At 39.4% G+C, this 7,137-nt stretch overlaps 1 pseudogene; it reads left to right on the top strand.

Annotated features, from left to right (window-relative positions):
- Positions 1-389: 389 nt before the first annotated feature.
- On the top strand, positions 390-1,961 carry LOC125175417 (ATP synthase subunit beta, mitochondrial-like; annotated as a pseudogene).
- The last annotated feature ends 5,176 nt before the right edge of the window (positions 1,962-7,137 follow it).

Below are 7,137 nucleotides of genomic sequence, written 5' to 3'. Positions count from 1 at the left end.
GGGCTCAAGACTTCCATGGAGGAAATAACTCCACTGTGGTAGAAATAGCAAAAGAACTAGAATTCGAAGTGGAGCCTGAAGATTGTGACTGAATTGCTATAATCTCATGATAAAATTTTCATGTATGAGAAGTTACTTCTTATGGATAAACAAAGGAAATGGTTTCTTGAGATGGAGAGTATTCTTGGTAAAGATACTGTGAATATTGTTGAAATGATAACAAAAGATTTCTAAATCTTATTAGTTGATAGAGGAGTGGCAGGGTTTGAGACGATTGACTCCAATTTTGTAAGAAGATCTACTGTGGGTAAAATGATATCAACAGCATGTCCTGCTACAGAGAAACTATCTGTGAAGAGAAAAGCTAGAGTCCACTCCCACGATCTGCCATGTTGGGTTCTATAGGTTGTGTGGCCTCTACCTTGGCCTCCAGGGCCCTGTGGGGACTTGGCCCCTCCACACTGCTATGCCAAGCCTAGGTCTTACTGCAGGCCACCCTGGCAGCACTCCAGCTTGCCAGAGACTATGCTGCCTAAACATCTCCTTCCCTGAAGGCAGGAACTGCCACTGGGGATATGCTGATGGTCATCAGTGCAGTGGTAGGTTTTCACTTTGATGAGAGACTACCACCCATCCTAAATGTACTGGAAGTGAAAGGCAGAGAGACAGGGTTGGTTTTGGAGGTGGTTCAGCATTTGGGTGAGAGCACTGTAAGGACTATTGCCATGGAGGGTACAAAAGGCTTAGTTAGAGGCCAGAAAGTCCTGTATTGTGGTGCACCAGTCAAAATTCCTGTTGGTTTTGAGACCTTGGGCAGAATCATGAATGTCATTGGAGAAACCATTGATGAGGGAGGCCCCATCAAGTTTGCACCTATTCATGCCGAGACTCCTGAGTTCATGGAGATGAGTTTTGAACAAGAAATTCTGGTTACTGCTATCAGGGTTGTGGATCTGCTGGAACCCTATGCCAAAGGAGGAAAAACGGGGTTCTTTATTGGTGCTGGAGTTTGCCAGACAGTACTGATCATGGAGTTAATCGACAATGTCATCAAAGCCCATGGTGGTTACTCTGTGTTTGTCACAAATACTCTGGTATTTTTGAGAGGACCTATGAAGGCAATGACAAACTATGAGTGATTGAGTCTGGTGTTATCACCTTAAAAGATGCTACCCCCAAGGTAGCGCTGGTGTATGGTCAAATGAATAAACCACCTAGTGCTCATTACAAGGTAACTCTGGATGGACTGACTGTTGTTGAATACTCAGAGACCAAGAGGGTCAAGATGTACTGCTATTTATAGGTAACATCTTTCACTTCACCCAGGCTGGGTCTGAGGTGTCTGCTTTATTGGGCAGAATTCCTCCTGCTGTGGGCTGTCAGCCTACCCTGGCTACTGATATGGGTACCATGGAGGAAAGAATCACCACCACCAAGAAGGGATCTATTACCTCTGTACCTGCTGATGATTTTACTGACACTTCCCCCTGCCCATTTGGATGCTACCACTGTATTGTCCCATGCTATTGTTGAGTTAGGTGTCTATCCAGCTGTGGATCCTTTGGATTCCACCTCTGGAATCCTGGATCCCAACATTGTTGGAAATGAGTATTATGATGTTGCCTATGGGGTACCAAAGATCTTATAGGACTAAAAATCCCTCTAAGACATCATTGCCACCCTGGGTATGGATGAACTTTCTGAGGAAGACAAGTTGACGGTATCCCATGCACAGAAAAATACAGCCTTTCTTGTGTCAGCCATTCCAGATTGCTGAGGTTTTCATAGATCACATGGGGAAGGTGATACCTATGAAGGAGAGTATGAAGGAGACCATCAAAGGATTCTAACAGATTTTAGCAGGTGAATATGACCATCTCCCAGAACAGCCCTTCTATATGGTAGGTCACATTGAAGAAGCTATGGAAAAATCTGGTAAGCTAGCTGAAGAGCATTCATGAGGGGATCTTTTTGGCAAACTAAGCACTCGTTTTTGATGCTGTCCCTCTCCTTGCCCCTAATCCAAAAATCTCAGTTTATACTAGAGACCACATGAGAGCCTTTCCTGAAGACATTGTATTATGTCTGAAGAGTATTAAAGGTTTCTAATAAAATGTATACCCTTCAAAAAAAGGGAGTTAATTCATGCTGCAAACTTTACTGTTGTCTTATTTTCAGAAATCGCCACAGCCACCGTAGCCAACATCAAGGCAAGATACTTCACCAGAAAAAAGATTGTGACTCACTAAAAGCTCAGATGATATACATATATATGTATATGTATATGTATATGTGTATGTATATGTATATGTATATATCTTTTATTTATTTATTTTTAGAAAAATTTTTAAATTTTTATTTATTTTTGAGAGAGACAGACAGAGTATGAGTGGGGGAAGGGTAGAGAGAGAGGGAGACACAGAATCTGAAGCAGGCTCCAGGCTCTGAGCTGTCAGCACAGAGCCCGACGTAGGGCTCGAACCCACGAACCGTGAGATCATGACCTGAGCCGAAGTCAGACGCTCAACCGACAGAGCCACCCAGGCACCCCTGTATATATCTTTTTAGACATAGTAGTATTGTACACTTAATAGACTACAGCATAGTGTAAACATAACTTTTATATGCATTGAGGAACCAAAAATAATATGATTTGCTTTATTGTGGTATTTACTTTATTGTGATCTTCACTTTATTATAATCATCTGTAACCAAACCTGCAATATCTATGAGGTATGCCTGTAGAATATTTTATAAGCTAGAAACTATGTAGATCCCATATAATAATTTCCCACTTTTAATTATTTTTTAAACTGTGTGTATAATAGCTTTTATAAATCAGTAAAACTATTTATTGTGAGGATATTGAATTTTATTGAAATAGCACTAATTTTTAACTGTAAAATAGTTTCTTAATATAGTGTTTATACAAGTTGCATACTAATTGTGAAATCATTGTAACTGTGTAAAGATATAAAGAAGAATGTAAAGGCCAATTGAAATCCCAATACTTTGAGAAAACAGCCATAAGCATTTTAGGGCTGTACTGCAATGCCTCTCTCTTTGCACACACACATGTTCTTTTGACAATGAGATAATCCTTTCCATTATGCTTTGCCTGGTGGACACTTGTTCAGGGCCAGACACTTGGAAATGTGGTCTCCATCCATGCTATCTCACTCACTTTATTTGTCCCTGGGAAAGTCTCTTACTTCTAACATCTGTAATGTTGAGTAAATATTTATTTAATGCAGATCTGTTTTGAAATACCTGCAAGTCTTCTGTTTAAAGTAACAAAAACAGATTTACATATTAGCCTGAAGGTTTAAACAGGGTTCTCTCTGGAAGCACAAGTGGCAGGAAGTTCTGACACTGGGAACATTCCATCGAAAATGCCCTGCCCCTGGGTATATAACTTGAAATTCATGAACTATCAACAGGAGCTTATCTTCATTTGCCCCATGGGAGGAAAATGAAGGGAAAGTAATGGAAGGGTAATGAGCAAAGCAGAGCTTCAGTAATAGAAAAAGTAAAAACAAATTGTACTACATTTTCTTTCCCACTGCCTAATTAAGGTGCGTGTTTGTGTATATCTGTAAGTATGACCATTCTACATTCTCTCATTTAAAATTAAAAAAAAATAAAGACTGATATAAAAACCTATAATAATTATGGTAATAATAGTAACTACATTTGCATTTGTAAACTGCTTTACATATTTTAAATTGTGTTGTCTTATTTAATCCTCACGTGAGCCATTTGAGTGATAGGGGATATATTATTCATTTAAGGAATTAGGAATCTGAGACCAAAAAAAAGTTTTGTGAAAAGTTTCCTACAGGGCAGGAAACACCACCAATTTGCATGCTGCCTTTTCAAAGGAGGCTATAAAAAAAAGAAAAGGGGAGCTAGCTATTTTCTTTAACAAAATGAGATGGCCAAAATAGATGTTTTATTAAAGGAAATTATTTGCCTCAATGTGTTATTCATGTTAAAAAACTCCACAAGTATGTGTTCAGATAATGAATAGTGGATGAGTGAATAGCTTTGGTATCAATAAACTCAAAGAAAACTCTTCATATTTTCTTCTATTTAAATAAAAATGGTAAATAACTGTTTCAAATCTTTGATTAATAAGCAAGTGTCCTAGTCAGTTAATAAATACTAGTATTATGTTCATTTAGCAGGAAGTTGTTAATCTCCTACTAAATGTCAGGCATTGTTTTAGGCTCGGAGTGTGTAAAGATGAATAAGTCACATTCATTGACTTAAGAAGCTCAGGGTCCAGTCAGAGTGCAATTAATGCTATGCCCAGCTCTCTCTTTTATACACAAAGCACTCATTTTTCCAGCTGCTGGGAGGGTTGTTGACTCTTCCCTGGATCCCTCTCTGAGAATTTCCCTTAGCTGAAGAAACCTGTTTGATGTAATATCATACCCCTTCCCCTGAGGTAGTCCACATCCAATGAGTAGTTGTTATGGGTGAATAAAATTCTGCCTCCCTTGCCTGAAGGCAAATAACTGTGAAGTAGTATCCCAGGAAGTCCTGAGGATTTGGTTGAAGCCTGCACTGTCACTGATTTGCACCGTAATTCTTTCCTTTACCAAAACCTATACCCTCATCTCCCAGTTGATATTGCTTCCGAGGGCTCCTCTGACAAACTCCTTGCACAAAAATCTCCATCTCAGAGTCTATTTCATGGAAAACACAAACTGAGAGAATTGATACCAGGAGGATGTCATGTCTGAGAGAATGGAGATTTGGAGCCAGCTGCAGGGCAATGAAGTGCCATCATTAGTGTATGTGGAACACTAATTGCTCTCGGAATGTTGTAGGAGTGCAACTGTCAGCATTTTCATGAGGGGTAAGCTGGGATAGGATACTGGTAAAAGAAACGATACTAGCCAATACAGTATCGTGGGCTTTTAAGAGTATATACAAAATATTAACTATATAGGCAATAGGAATCTGGTGACCTTTGCTGAATGACCCAGGAATATTGAGAAAGACTGAAAAGTTCAGGTTGTTGAATCACCAAGTGAAGGTAAAGTGTGAAAATTAGAGTAGCTCCGCGGCAGCGTAATGAACAGCATAACGAAACTCTCATCTCCTGCAACCGCAGGCCAAAAAAGCTGAGGGTCAGGCCCAGGACATAATTACTAGAGTTTCATAGCTCCAGGGAAAGTTGAAATCCCTGCCCCAGCAAGTATGGTCTGTTAAGATCATCGTCATGGGTGGAGAAAGATGGGGACCCTAAAACATAGAATTGAGTGTATATAGGATGATAAATTCAAAACACTAAGGTTCTATAATACCTTGAACTCTCTGAACCTGCACCATGAGAACTTGGATCGAAGAAAGTTACCAAAATAAGTAATAAAATACTGTGCCCCATGGTCACAATAGATGGGAAGTCAAATAGATTGTCAGAAGGTTAAGGGTTGCCATCACCCCAACAAGTCACAATCCTTTGCCAAGTTGCTGGTAGTGAGCCAATTTTCAGACCTGTGATCTACTGATTGAAGGAGGAAAGCATAATCTTTAAAAATCTAGTACTACCGGGGCACCTGGGTGGCGCAGTCAGGTAAGCACCCAGCTATTGACTCCAGCTCAGGTCATGATGTTATGGTTGGTGAATTCAAGCTCTGCATCAGGCTCTGTGCTGGCAGTGTAGAGCCTGCTTGGGATTCTCTCTCTCTCTCCCTCTCTGTCCCTCCCCCACTCATGTGCTCACTCTTTCTTGTGCGCTTTCTTTCTCTCTCAAAATATATAAGCTTGAAAAACATCTAGTGCTTCTGGGTATAACAGGACAAATGAAAGGACAAATTATTGCCACTTGCATCTTCCATTACTAAGAAAAAAGCATAATATCTAAGTAGACCTCTTTGGCTTTTGTAGGCAATGTATTCCAATTTGGGAATATAATGCTCTAGCCCAATTTCCAAGTGACACCAGCTGCCAGCTGGTGGAGGCAATCTGATCTAAGAAGTGACTTTCGTCAAAGGAGCAGCTATAAATCTATATTATAAAGCATATGACAGAGGTAAGCAACAGTGCCACTAAAGCATAGTAAAAGTATTCAACGAAGATCTGATAGGTTGTGGAGATTCAAAGAGAGGTCAGGGCAGTCTCCTCCAGTAAGATATCATCTGTCTCCTATGTTGCTCAATTTGAGTAGAGCCCTTAACCTGTCCCAATTATGACAATATAATACTCGAATTTTACATGCAGATATGTGTAACTGAAACCTAACTGTTCGCCTAAAAGAATTAGGGGTGATCTTTTCTCATCTATTAAGAAGTTTTCGGGTAAGTTGCCCAAAGTTGGTATGGCAGATCCCTAATGTCACCAGTGACCCAGATTTTTTCTTTATTTCAGCTCTACCATTTTTAGTGTGTGATTGTATTCCTCAGGCTCACAGCCTAATTTCTGAATCTATAGGCATTAGTTTTCTTTCTCCACAGGTAGAATGAAAAAGAATAAGAATGGGAAAAGTCAAAGGGCAAATTGCACCAGGCAGAAGTCAAATGACTTTGTCCCTTTTAAAACATTTTTTTCAAACACCTCTCCCAAGCAATTTCTGTTTCTAGCTCATTGACCAGAACCAGTTCCTAGGCACACCTAACTGCCGAAGAATGTAGGGAGCAGCTGGTCACCTTGCTCCTCGAGCAAATGGAAATTCTGTTGATCAGGAAACCAGAGGGAACAGATAATGGATAGACAACTAGTAGTATCCATAACAGGAAATAACTCTAAAAGTAACACCAGAATAAACAGCAAAACTATTTATCATTGTTACTATGGATTATATATGACTCAGTAAATTGGAAACTAATGTTATATAATATCATAACAAGCTGTTTCCAAATAACATAAAATATATTACAATGGTTAGAAGAACTCACTAAAATAAGGAGGAGGACAGTTAACATGTTTGATGAAGAATCAATTGTATATGCAAAATAAAGAAGTTTAGGTCGATAATGTCGGAGCAATTTTTCCTGTCATGTACCATGTTAGTTTAAATTGCAAACATTAAAGATCAGGAAATAATCCAACTTACTGCAACTTCTGTTTAAGTACAACTTTCCATTGAACTCACAAACCCAATTCAATGAGCATTTTATTCACACTGTG

The sequence above is a fragment of the Prionailurus viverrinus genome, chromosome C2 (genome assembly GCF_022837055.1).
Source record: "Prionailurus viverrinus isolate Anna chromosome C2, UM_Priviv_1.0, whole genome shotgun sequence".
Taxonomy (NCBI): domain Eukaryota; kingdom Metazoa; phylum Chordata; class Mammalia; order Carnivora; family Felidae; genus Prionailurus; species Prionailurus viverrinus.
Note: the sequence above shows the minus strand (reverse complement) of the source record. Positions and strands in the feature narration are given on the sequence as shown.